At 38.4% G+C, this 14440-nt stretch overlaps 1 non-coding gene across 1 annotated transcript; it reads left to right on the top strand.

Moving 5' to 3' along the window:
* Positions 1–9779: 9779 nt before the first annotated feature.
* LOC122090249 lies at positions 9780–9886 on the top strand. The gene has a single exon (XR_006143489.1). It is a non-coding gene; the product is annotated as a small nucleolar RNA R71 (small nucleolar RNA).
* Positions 9887–14440: the final 4554 nt, after the last annotated feature.

Raw genomic sequence — 14440 nt, 5'->3', positions numbered from 1 at the left:
GTTTCTCTCAACTTCAAGGCATGGTTCGAGGATTTGGTTTTGGGCCCTGACCGAAACCGAGTTTTACGGAGATCTCGCCAAAACTTAGTATTTTTTTGCAGCAAGTTTCAGGATTGGGTTTCGGTTAGGTCTTGAAACTTATCATCCAACCTATTTTAGGCCTTCTAAACATAGTGAAAACATTAGATTTTAAAACATCAAACAAAAAATTGTACTTTGACTTCGGATTCTAGGTTGGTAGTCTATGGTGTAGGTGAGCTCTACACTAGGCTATTCCACACAATATTTAGTACTACTAGAACACATAATTCAAATAAAAGTGTAAAACAACTTAAATAAGCATTATGATTTAAAGACATCAAAATATAAACCATTTAATAAATCAGGCATCATACATGCATGGTTTGTTAGTAATTGTTAGAAAGGATTAGAATAAACAATAGTGGTATAGTATAATACAAGTGATTACTCACCTAATGCCCACCTTAGTCCTAGACTCCTAGTACTGAAATGAATGTCAGGCCGGATCATCATAACCACCATATTTTTGTTGTTGATGTATAGTTATAAATTTCGAAAATTTCGACCTAAATTTCTAGAAATAGTCCCAAAATCGAAACCCAAGATTTAGAACCATATGTTGATGTTGAATCAAGTTTTGCTCTGATTGATTCATAGACATTAGTAATGTCATTGTGTAGCAGAAGTAATAGTCAAAGTCATCCAAAGCAGCCCTATAAACGGAATCATTAGCTTACTAAATGTACCTTAACCTTGGGTATATGTCTCCGAAATGCAAGTAACTTGATCGAGGCAGAGGGTAAAGAGCCGACCTACGACACTTGCCCCAACTGCCCAAACTGATTACAGTGGCTATAGTCGAAACTGGTACTTTCTGTGCCATATATGGATGACGGTGCATGCTGTTGGCAGCTGCTCCCCATGAATACCACTTTTTTCATACTCAAGCCTCCAAGACTGTCAGTTAAGCATTTGACCAAGACATCCATGCTATCATGCTCCTCCTCCTCACCACTAGGTATGAATTGGCGATGTGAGCCTCTCCTCTAGGATACACGTGTGGGGGGCACATGCACCGTGGTCCTCATCCTGTGTGGCATGAGTGAACCGAGTCTCTCTTGTGAAGCGCATTGGCTCAGGCTCGGCTCCTAGTGCTGTTACTTCTCGCGCATCCCCCCATCTCACCACCATCATTGTCACCATCATCATCACCACGAGCACCATTATCATCACCACTGGAACATGATCAATTGAGGTCCTTATCAACCCCTTCAACTTGAGACTCGAAAGGTCGTGGGTCTGTGAATGCACATGGCCCTTGCTAGACAAAATATACTTGTCCACATCAGTACCCATCTGAGTAGCTATCTTAGGGTCGGGCCTACCTCCAGCCTGATCCATAATAGGATACCTCAATCCTTCACCCATTGGTATAGGGGGGGACTCATCATCTGAGTCCAATAGTATCTTTTTAGCTTTTGCATATTTGCTGATATATCCATGGAAAATATTACCCAAATTATTGGAGTACTGAACTGTTTCATTTTGAAAGCAATCCAGAAAGAGCCACTTGAACAAATTTACAATTTAGATTGTAAGTCATGATGTGTCAATACGGCATTAGGTCTTTGGTCTGATTTTCTTGGAATTCTGATTGACATATGAGGTATTATTGTGATTAATGTTGTAAATGGTGGGTCTCTGGAGGTATATATGCATATATGTTTGAGATTTAAAATGTAACCGCAAGCGTACGGATCAGTGTAGCTACGGGTCGAACACAGGGAGAGCAGCCACTTTATTTTTTTATTTCTTTTAATAATGCGAAAGTGAACCGATTAATGATTGTGATCTAACTCTAATTACCGTCCTAAAAATAACGTCCTAACCATTCGTCATCTAAGAATTTAAAGACGCAAGCCACGCAATTAATATTAAATAAATAAATAACTGAAAATAAACAACCCACGCAATTAAAAAAAAAATAATAATAAATAAAGGAAAAAAAATGCTGAAATAAAAATAAAGTAAAAGAAAGGGAATAAAGCTAGAGAGAGACTCACAAGTAGGTTTCTCTACTTAGCCCGAGGGATGCATCATAATATGAGCTTTCCTACTTGACCAGAGAGTCACTTTTACAAGGGTTACTCTACTTGGCTTTAGGGAAAGGGAGACAATTAAAATAAAAACAATAAATTGATGGTTCTATGGCTAGGAGGGGCAAAGCCAACACATACACTAGCCATGAACCTTGGGGAAAAGGGATAGCAATAATGTAACGACTGAAAATAAAAATCATAAATTAAGAAAGAAAAGATAGTCAGAAGAGGGAATGAGAGGGGGGAGAGAAGACTACTGAAGGAGCCTACTTACTTGAATCAATGCTTGAACTTGAAGAAAAAAAAATTGCTCCACGGCTCGTGATCTTGTCACCTAGATCTAAGCCTAGAACTATAACTTAAAAAAAAAATTACAACTCAATTGCATAAATCATAAACATAAAAAGAACTGAATAAAAATAAAAAAGTGCTTGCATTAATTGACATAAAAAAAAAAACTATTACAAAAGTGATTAAAGCAAAAAATAGAGAAGAACTAAAACTAAAGAGAGAAAGAGGAAGAGAGAGAGCAACTAAAGAAAACTAGAAGAAGAATGAATTGTGTCTCCTCCTCTTACATGAGTTGTATTTATAGGGAATGGAGAGGTAGGGTAACAATTTTCTCTTTCCTAAAAGAGAAAAACCCACAATTGATTGTGAGATCTTTTGAGTCCAAAAGTGCTAAGATGGAGGAGAGAGAAGAGAAATAAATTTTGAGAAATTTCCTATAATTTTTTGCTTATTTTCTTTCCTTTTTTTTTCTAATTTATTTTTCTTCTTTTTTTTTCTCTCTCCTAGGGACGATTTTTTTTTCTTCCTTTGTGTGATTTGGACAATCTTTGGTGATGATGTGGAGGAGAGAGAAGATTTGGACAATTTTTCGTTCTCCCCTTTTTTTCTCTTTCCTTTTTTTTCTTCTCTTATTGCTTCCACGATTTTGCTTGCTTCTAACTTGATGTGGAAATCCCCTCCATGCCCTTAGTGCTTTAAGTGAGTGAAAAGCAGGAAATCTTCAACAAAATCTTCTAAAAAAACAACCATAAGATTCGAACTTGAGACCTCTTGGTGAGCAAGAGAATTTTGTACACCATAGCTCACCAACTAAGCTAGGTAGTTGTTGTTACCAAAAACAAATCTTTAATCACTTAAAGATGTGGTCCATCGATCCTTGTTGGCATTTGGAGTATTCCTTGTACCCTGGGACAATTGCAAACGGGCTGGTTCTGCATCTCGGTTCAGTTCTGATCCATTATTCTTTTTCTGACCCGAAAAAGAATAATCATTTGTACGGGTGACCAAACGAATGTGTACTTTTAATCGAACACGTCCATCTTGCTCAGAATTTCGTTCTCTTCACAACCATGGAAAGAAATAGGACCTCTTTACGTGTAAAATTGAAGATATAGCTCCCGATAGTCCTTAAGGCCTTGAAAATATAAAACCTGCAAAAAGAGAGTAAAACCCAAGGTAGCTCCATTCTAAATATGTAAAATGCATGTTTTACTACCCTAGATTTCACACATAAATGTGCTCATCAGAATTCCCCCACACTTAGACTTTGCTAGTCCTCGAGCAAAACAAAAAGAAAAAGAATAAAGATAAAAAAACCTAACTCACTTTCGTAGGAATCACGGTTGCACTTAGCATGTGCAACAAGCCTTTAAACCCCTAGGTCACCCCTAGTGGACGAGTTGTGTCTCGTGGGTGTTTACAGTGAATATACACCCAAAATTCAGAATAAACAAATCCCACCTTTGGCTGAAGGTAAGGCTCATACCGATCCGGATCAAAGATAATTTCTCTTACAAGGGACCCCCACACTTGAACTTTTATTACCCTTTATCAATTCCAGGCACTAGCATATTTCTTAATTTGGAACTCACCTCATCTCTTCCAAAACATCCTTATCTTAAGGCAAAACCACTTGTGAAGAAATAGGGAACCAATGACTAAGGCGTTGGAGTGTTTTTGACCAAACATGTTACCAAGCAATAATGACATTTGCACATTTTTTTTCTCTTTTTTTTTTTTTGCTTAATAAACTCTATTCTACTCCACTACTTTTGGCTTGAATGACATGGTGGAGCAAACACCAGACACCCAAGTTACTATGTAGCTTCGCTTTTTGCATATGTCCACAAAGGCAGTGATGCTAGAGTTACTTCAGAAGTTTCCTCCCAAGGAATTTTGATCAAGAAACCACGCTTCCTGAGGCGCAATGCCCTGTCTAGTTCCAAAGGAATCAACTCTTATTCTTCTTTATACCACATTTCTCATCTCATTTAAAATTGTGCATTTGTCAACCCATGCCAAATTAAAAAGAATGTCTCAACTCCAAATCAAAAGTACAAGGAACACACAGACTTACATATGGTCCATCACCATAAAACAGGGGTCTCTTATTTTTCAAAAGAAAGTCCCATCTCAAGACACATGCTTGTTTCTTTCTTCTCAACAGGGTTTTTATACGTTCAAAATGGGTACCTTAATCAAAAATTTTATTTTCATACATCAAGCAACCGAATGGTATGATCATTAGCCAAAAGCCAAAGTAGGACTTCATCCTTAGCAAGCTCAAAAAATAAAAAGAAAAACAAACAGAACAAAGTGAAAAAATAATAATAATAATAAAAACTGGTTTCCCTCCCCCACACTTAAGTCATGCAATGTCCTCAATGCATGAAAAGAATTAAAAGCAAAGACAATGCAAGGGTGTCATACCTGAATAACAGTTAGTCATCAGTGTAAAGAGGTTCATGGAGATCCATGACCTCTTCACTACTAGTATTAGGAAACTCGAGGAACGGTTTCAAACGCTGACCATTAACCTTCGAAATTACCCCTGTTCCTGGATTCAAAATCTCCACAGCCCCATGGGGATATACATTATGGACAATAAATGGGCCATCCCATCGGGATCTAAGCTTACCAGGAAAAAGATGCAATCGAGAGTTGTACAATAAGACCTTATCACCAATTGCAAAAGATTTACGCAGAATGTGTTTATCATGGAAAGCTTTGGTCTTTTCCTTGTAAATTCTAGAACTTTCATATGCTTCATTCCTAAGTTCCTCCAACTCAGATAGTTGGAGCCTACGATGAATTCCCGCATCAGACAAATCAAAGTTAAGCTTCTTAATGGCCCAAAAGGCCTTATGCTCCAACTCAACTGGTAAGTGACAAGCTTTTCCATACACCAAACGGTAGGGAGACTGACCAAGGTCGGTCTTGAATGCAGTCCGATGGGCCCACAAGGCATCAATGAGCCTAAGGGACCAATCCTTACGGTTGGGATTAACAGTTTTCTCCAAGATTTGTTTGATCTGCCTATTAGACACCTCCACTTGGCCACTAGTTTGAGGGTGATAAGGGGTAGATAACTTATGGGTGATCCCATACTTTTTCATTAAGGCCTCAAAAGGCCGATTACAAAAATGAGTACCCCTATCACTAATTATTGCACGTGGTGCACCAAAGCGGGAAAAAATGTTCTCTTTGAGAAACTGGACCACCACTTTGTGGTCATTAGTTTTACAAGGTATGGCCTCTATCCATTTAGAAACATAATCAACGGCCAAAAGTATGTACAAATTCCCAAAGGAATTAGGGAATGGTCCCATAAAATCGATGCCCCATACATCAAAGATCTCAACTACCAAAATAGGGTTGAGGGGCATCATGTTCCTTTTATTGATACGGCCAAAAGACTGGCAGGCAGGGCAAGCCTTGCAAAAATCAAAAGCATCTCTAAAAAGAGTGGGCCAATAAAATCCGCATTGGAGAACCTTTGCGGCAGTCTTCTTAGGTCCAAAGTGTCCACCACATGCATGATCATGACAAAAAGAGAGAATAGAATGTTGCTCATGATCAGGAACACATCGTCGGATAATCTGATCCGGACATATCTTAAACAAATAAGGATCATCCCAGAAAAAGTTTTTAACTTGGGAATGAAACCTATACTTATCTTGAGTGGACAAGTGATCCGGAGTCACACTTGAAACTAAGAAGTTGACAATGTCAGCAAACCATGGTTCACTAGACATTGCAAATAATTGTTCATTTGGAAAGTTCTCGTTGACTGGAGAATCAACAGTCAAGGAATTGGGAAGCCGGGATAAATGGTCTGCAACTAGGTTTTCAACTCCTTTCTTATCCCTAATTTCTAAATCAAACTCTTGCAAAAGTAAAACCCACCTAATGAGACGGGCTTTGGCATCCTTCTTCTGAACTAGGTATCTGAGGGCAGAATGATCAGTATACACCACCACATGTGAGCCAACTAAGTAAGACCGAAACTTTTCTAATGCAAACACAACAGCTAAAAATTCTTTTTCAGTGGTTGTATAATTGAGTTGTGCATCATTTAAGGTCCTACTAGCATAGTAAATGACAGTGGGTAACTAATTAATCCTTTGACCTAAAATTGCTCCTATGGAAAAATCTGAAGCATCACACATCAGTTCAAAAGGTTCAGTCCAAATAGGTGGTTGAACAATGGGTGCATTGGTCAACTCCTTCTTAAGTTGCTTGAAGGATTCTAGGCATTCTTTGGAAAACTCGAAAGTCTGATCTTTGACAAGTAATGGGGTGAGAGGTCGGGCTAACTGACTAAAGTTCTTAATAAACCTTCTGTAGAAGCCTGCATGCCCTAGAAAAGACCGAACATCCTTAACAGATTGAGGAGGTGGTAAATTATCAATTAAATCCACTTTGGCTCTATCTACCTTAATTCCCTCCTTGGATATTACATGGCCTAAAACAATACCAGATTTAACCATAAAATGACATTTCTCCCAATTCAAAACCAAATTCTTAGATATGCACCTTTTCAAAACTAGGGAAAGATGATGAAGACATTCAGAATAGGAATTCCCATGAATTGAAAAGTCATCCATAAATACTTCTAAAAATTTTTCGACCATGTCAGAAAAAATGGTCATCATGCATCGTTGGAACGTAGCAGGGGCATTGCAAAGCCCAAAGGGCATACGCCTGTAAGCAAATGTTCCATATGGGCATGTAAAAGTGGTCTTATGTTGGTCCTCTAAAGCAATTGGGATTTGGTTATAGCCGGAATATCCATCAAGAAAGCAATAGTATTCATGTCCAGCTAACCTCTCTAACATCTGGTCAATGAATGGCAATGGGAAGTGGTCCTTCCAGGTTGCCGCATTTAACTTCCTGTAATCAATGCACATACGCCATCCTGTTTGGACACGGGTAGGGATCAACTCATTATTGGCATTAGGAACTACAGTCACACCAGACTTCTTAGGCACTACATGAACTGGGCTTACCCATTGGCTGTCAGAAATAGGATAAATTATTCCATGATCCAAGCACTTTAGGATCTCTTTCTTAATAGCTTCCATCATCACTGGGTTAGCTCTTCTTTGGGGTTCCGTGGATGGTTTGGAATCCTCCATAAGATGTATATGATGTTGCACAATGGAAGGGCTTATACCTTTGATATCAGCCATGGTCCAACCTAGGGCTTCCTTATTATCTTTTAACACTTTAAGTAACTCCTCTTCCTGGCTAGAAGTCAAATTTGAAGAAATTATTACAGGAAGAGTCTGGTCAGGCCCTAGGAAAGCATATCTCAAATTAGATGGCAACTCCTTAAGATCTAGCTTAGGGGGCTCAACTATGGAAGGTTTGGGAATGGAATTGGAAAGGGGTCCTAAGGGCTCCACAAGTGTGTGAAGACTCAAGACTTCAGAAAAGAAATTTGCACTATCATCATCCAACTCATCCATACACTCTTGGAATTCTAAATCAAAATCAATATCAAAGTTGGTAACTAAATCATCAGAAAAATCCAAAAAATCCTCAAGCATATTGATCTCTTCTTCCATATGTGGTTGCTTGCCAATCCTAAACATGTTAAACTCAACAGTTTGGTTACCAAAAGATAATCTTAGGAAACCATTTCGACAATTGATTAATGCATTACTGGTAGCCAAGAATGGTCTTCCTAGAATTATTGGGATCTCATCCTTGGTTGAGAAGGGCTTAGTATCTAACACAATGAAATCAACAGGGAAAATAAATTCCCCCACCTTTAGTAAGACATCCTCAACCATCCCTTTAGGAATTTTAATAGACCTATCTGCCAACTGAAGAGTAGTTCCAGTGGCTTTCAATTCTCCCAATCCTAGTTGCTTGTACACATGGTAAGGTAAAAGATTCACACTTGCGCCAAGGTCAAGTAAGGCATGCTCAATATAGGTGGTGCCTATGACACAAGATATGGTAGGGCTCCCTGGATCCTTATACTTGGCTGCTATAGGCTGAGTAATTATGGAACTAATGTTACCTGCCAAGAACGCCTTTTTGGGCACACTAGTGATACGTTTGTGAGTACACAAATATTTCAGTACCTTTCCATAGGCGGGGATCTGGGATATGGCATCCAAAAGAGGGATGTTTACTTCTACCTTTTTGAAAACTTCTAAAATTTTGTCCATAGAAGCAGTCTTCATTTTGTTTACCAAGCGATTAAGAAATGGGACAGGATGAACATAAGGACTGTTAGGGATTTGCCCCTGTTCAGAAGAATCATTTTTGGTTTCCTCAACCAAATCATCTTTAGTTTCAGAAAAATCTTTAGGTTCATCAGACGAACCTGGAACAAACGAACCTGGAACAAGAGGCACATTTGTGTCCTCAACTGAAGAAGAGTTAACAGGAGTAATAGATGGGGAAGATTTAGGAACGCTCTGTAGGTACTCTCTACCACTCCTAAGGGCATAAACAACATTACATTGGTTAGAGGGCCCTTGTTGAGTCTGACCTTGTACTATATTCAGTGGTGCATTAGTTGGTCCTTGTGAACTAACAGGTTGATGATGCCTAGGGTTAGGCTCTGGTTGACTGGGTAAAGTTCCCTTCTCCCTCTCACGCATAATTGAGACAACTTGGGTAAGTTCTCTCGTAAGATTTTGATGGCTTGTCATGAGGAGGGCCATATTTTTTTCCAAGTCACTAATTCTACTTGCCTCTCTAGTGTTGGTAATCCCAGGGAGTTGCTGATAAGATGATAGAAGAGGGGCCCTAGGAAAACTCGCCTGAGGTCCTACATTTGACCTAGGAAAAGTATTTTGGGAAAAAGATTGTTGTGCAAAGGGAGGCCTTTGGGGTCTAGGTTGACCTTGATTATAGAAATTGGAAGGTCCTACTTGGTTGCCCTGATTCCAAGAGAAATTTGGGTGATTTCTCCATCCTGGATTGTATGTGTTACTATATGGATTATTCTGGTATAAGGCATTAACACTATCATTAGAAGTGCCCCCAGAAGTGTTAGGGCATTCTTCTATGACATGCCCAGGGGACTGGCACCAAGCACAAATCTTAACCAAATTGACTGATGATGGTTCTCTAGGAACAATAGCCTCAATCCCCTTGATTAGGCTATCCAAATGGGCTTCCTTGGCTACTATCCCATCCAAAAAATATCCTTTTCCTCCTATAGTTCTTTCACTCTCTTGGGTTGATTCCCACTCACGGGTTTTTTCAGCTAAGTTAAGTAAGAATTCCTCTGCCTTTCCTTCATCTATAAAGGATGTGAATCCCTCAGGGCACATAGACTCTATCATTTGTTTAGTTGGGTAATCAATACCCTCATAAATTATTTGACATAAATGCCATAGGTCTAGGCCATGGTGAGGGCATTCTTGGAGTAGATCCTTGAATCTCTCTATAAGTTTGGAAAATGACTCACTAGGCTTTTGCCTAAACTGAAGGATATCACTTCTAAGCTTATTGGTCTTGTGAGTTGGGAAAAATCTTCTTAAGGAAGACAAATGTGAATTGTTCCCATGAGGTTATGGAATTTGTGGGTAACCCATACAACCACTTCTTAGCTTGGTCTTTCAATGTAAAAGTGATAAACCTAAACTTAACAGCATCATCAAAAAGCTGTTGGATCTTAATTAGAACACATACCTCTTCAAATTCCCTTAGAAATAGGTATGCATCCTCAGAGGTCAACCCATGGAAGTGGGGCAACATAGTGATGTATTGAGATTTGAGTTCAAAATTATTGCCCTGGGCTTGTGGTAGAACTATGCCAGAAGGTTGGGCTGTTCTAGCAGGGTAGAACCTATCTTTCAGAGATTTAGGTGAAGGGTTTTGCTGTTGGTCTCCCATATTGAAGGGTTTTAAAGAGAGCAAACGTATAGGGTCACTACTTGTTGGATCTCTTCTTTCTAACCGATTCTTAGTATTACGTACCCACTTAACACTCATGCAACAGAAAAACTTCCCACAACTAAAGTAAGACAAGCACAAAAGAATGGATAGCAAAACTTTTTGATGATTTTTTTTATTTTTTGATTTTTTGGAGCTAACCGGCAGGGATCCGGGGTTGCTCAAGTCAATTCCTGAGGTACTGCTACAGGGCGAAACCTGTCTTTATCATACTGTGAGGCATGACGACCTCCACTGATACAACTATTATTGCAAGTTGTTCTTCTCAGGAATTCAATAAAAAAAAAAGAAAAAATATAAAACAAAGCAAACAAAGCACTCCGATTTACCAAAAGAAAGTGAAAAATAACATGGAACTGTCTCCCCGGCAACGACGCCAAAGACTTGTTTGAGATTTAAAATGTAACCGCAAGCGTACGGATCAGTGTAGCTACGGGTCGAACACAGGGAGAACAACCACTTTATTTTTTATTTCTTTTAATAATGCGAAAGTGAACTGATTAATGGTTGTGATCTAATTCTAATTACCGTCCTCAATATATGTATCTAAAATAACGTCCTAACCATTTGTCATCTAAGAATTTAAAGATTCAAGCCACGCAATTAAAATTAAATAAATAAATAACTGAAAATAAACAACCCACGCAATTAAAAAAAAATAATAATAAAGGAAAAAATAAAAGCTGAAATAAAAATAAAGTAAAAGAAAGGGGATAAAGCTAGAGAGAGACTCACAAGTAGGTTTCTCTACTTAGCCCGAGGGATGCATCATAATATGAGCTTCCCTACTTGACCAGAGAATCACTCTTACAAGGGTTTCTCTACTTGGCTTTAGGGAAAGGGAGATAATTAAAATAAAAGTAATAAATTGATGGTTCTATGGCTAGGAGGGGCAAAGCCAACACATACACTAGCCATGAACCTTGGGGGAAAGGGATAGCAATAATGTAATGACTGAAAATAAAAATCCTAAATTAAGAAAGAAATGGTAGTCAGAAGAAGGAATGAGAGGGGGGAGAGAAGACTACTGAAGGATCCTACTTACTTGAATCAATGCTTGAACTTGAAAAAAAAAATTGCTCCACGGCTCGTGATCAAGTCACCTAGATCTAAGCCTAGAACTATAACTTAAAAAATTACAACTCAATTGCATAAATCATAAACATAAAAAGAACTGAATAAAAATAAAAAAGTGCTTGCATTAATTGACATAAAAAAAAAAAACTATTACAAAAGTGATTAAAGCAAAAATAGAGAAGAACTAAAACCAAAGAGTGAGAGAGGGAGAGAGAGAGCAACTAAAAAAAAACTAGAAGAATAATGAATTGTCTCTCCTCCTCTTACATGAGTTGTATTTATAGGAAATGGGGAGGTAGGGTAACAAATTTCTCTTTCGTAAAAGAGAGAAACCCACAATTGATTGTGAGATCTTTTGAGACCAAAAGTGCTAAGGTGGAGGAGAGAGAAGAGAGAAATAAATTTCCTATAATTTTTTTCTTATTTTCTTTCCTTTTTTTTCTAATTTTTTTTTCTTCTTTTTCTCTCTCCTAGGGACGATTTTCTTCCTTCTTGCTTTATGTGATTTGGACAATCTTTTGGTGGATGATGATGTGGAGGAGAGAGAAGATTTGGACAATCTTTGGTTCTCCCTTTTTTTTCTTTCCTTTTTTTTTTCTTCTCTTCTTGCTTCCACGATTTTCCTTTCCTTTTTTTATTTTTTTCTTCTTGCTTCCACGATTTTCCTTGCTTCTAATTTGATGTGGAAATCCCCTCCATGCCCTTAGTGCTTTAAGTGAGTGAAAAGCAGGAAATCTTCAACAAAATCTTCTAAAAAAAAAACAACCATAAGATTCGAACTTGAGACCTCTTGGTGAGCAAGAGAATTTTGTACACCATAGCTCACCAACTACGCTAGGTAGTTGTTGTTACCAAAAACAAATCTTTAATCACTTAAGGATGTGGTCCATCGATCCTTGTTGATATTTGGAATATTCCTTGTACCTCTGGGACAATTGTAAACGGGTTGGTTCTGCATCTCGGTTCAGTTCTGATCCATTATTCTTTTTCTGACCCGAAAAGAATAATCATTTGTACGGGTGACCAACCGAATGTGTACTTTTAATTGAACACATCCATCTTGCTCAGAATTTCGTCCTCTTCGCAACCATGGAAAGAAATAGGACCTCTTTAGGTGTAAAATTGAAGATATATAGCCCGATAGTCCTTAAGGCCTTGAAAATATAAAACCTACAAAAAGAGAGTAAAACCCAAGGTAGCTCCATTCTAAATATGTAAAATGCATGTTTTACTACCCTAGATTTCACACATAAATGTGCTCATCACATAACCATCAAATTGTGTAAGAATCTCATATTGCTCCTCTAGTTGTGCTTTCAAAGCCACTTTCTCTAACTCAACAGTGTTGCAGTCAATGGTCTTTTGTGAGAGTTGATACTCAAGATTATCTAAGGTCTTCCTTAACTTATTGGCTTGATCTCTCAACCCAAGAACTAATTGTTCTTGCCCCTTGAGGTCTTAAGTGACCTTTTTCACTTTATTCCTTTCTCTTTTAAGCTCTCTAAGGGCAACTGTGAGTTCAGCCTCTAGATGTGATTTTTCATCTTCCTCTTCTTCTTTTGTAGAATCTTCCTTGCTAGAAGAATCTTCTTTGTTTTCTTCCACATCTATTGAGACTACGAACATAGCCTCATCATCTTTATCATTAAATGATTCTTCAGACTCTTCATTAGATGTGTCACTGCATTTCTTAGAAACCAAACTTTTCTTCTTGTCCTTGCCTTTCTTGTATCTGTTTGAGAAGAACTTCTTCTTTCCCTTGAAATGACTTTTCTTTTCACTTTCATCTTCATCACTTTCTATTTTTCTTTGGTTAGGACACTTGGTTGCAAAATGTCCAACCCTTCCACAATTGAAGCATTTGAAAGGCAACTTGTCCTTGTATTTTCTTGTTTCCTTTTTCAACTTTCTGGTGAAATGAGCTGTAACCTCATCAGTATCCTCCACAGACTACTTCTTCTTCTCCTTGACTTTTAAGTTTTTCATTGCCTTGAAAGCAGCTTGTTTGTTAGTGGACTTGCCCTTTTTCCAACTCATTTCAAAAGCTGTGAAAGTGCCATGCACTTGATCAAGAGTGATAGTGTCTAGGTCCTTTGCCTCTTCAATAGCTAACACCTTGGAGTCATACTTGGGCAACAAAGATCTCAGAATTTTCTGACAAACAACTGAATCCTCTAGATTGGCTCCCAGACCCCTAATAAAGTTGACCACTTCATTTACCCTGATCATATAGGTGTCAATATTCTCTCCCTCTTGCATTAGTAGACTTTCAAACTGGCCTCTGAAGGTCTGAAGCTTTGCTTTCCTTATCTTTTCATCTCCTTCACAAAAGCTCTTTTGTCTTCCCTAGATATCCTTGGCTGAGTCACAATCCATTACCTTAGCCATCACACACTCTGATACCAATTGTTGTAACCCGATAGTCATTGAGAGGGGGGTGAATCAGTGAGTCCAATTCCGATCCCCAAAAACCTGTCTGATGTCTGGCCAAGAAAAACCTGATATACCTATCCCTGTTTGCACACAGTCGTATGCACACTCAGCCTCTCATAGGCACTTCCAAGTGTGCACACCCATTCCACATTCCACTCACTTCAATATAAAATGCAAACAACAAGCACCCACAACACAAGATTTTTACGAGGTTCGACAATTTGCCTAAATCCCCGGAGTAGTGCCTGTAAAGGCTTCGTACCTATTCAATACACTACTTTTGACTGCACCCACACCCAATTTTCTTAAGTCAAAACTGAGATGGCACTCGTAATGCCAGTACAATGTGTAGCACCCACTACACGGGAACACCCACTCCCGGTGTTTAGCACCCACTAAGCACTCAATAAAGAATACAATAAATTTGGGCTTATATCAATGTCCTACAGTCGAGCTCTACCTAGCATATACATCCACAACTAGCTAGCATGCTTACAGTTCATCCACAACTAACCTAACATATATATATTCATCCACAACTAATCCTAACATACATACATGCATATAATGTAAATCAAATGTTAGAGAATCTCACA

This window comes from Macadamia integrifolia, chromosome 9, assembly GCF_013358625.1.
Source record: "Macadamia integrifolia cultivar HAES 741 chromosome 9, SCU_Mint_v3, whole genome shotgun sequence".
NCBI lineage: Eukaryota > Viridiplantae > Streptophyta > Magnoliopsida > Proteales > Proteaceae > Macadamia > Macadamia integrifolia.
The sequence above is the reverse complement of the archived record's forward strand: the minus strand, read 5'-3'. Positions and strand labels throughout refer to the sequence as shown.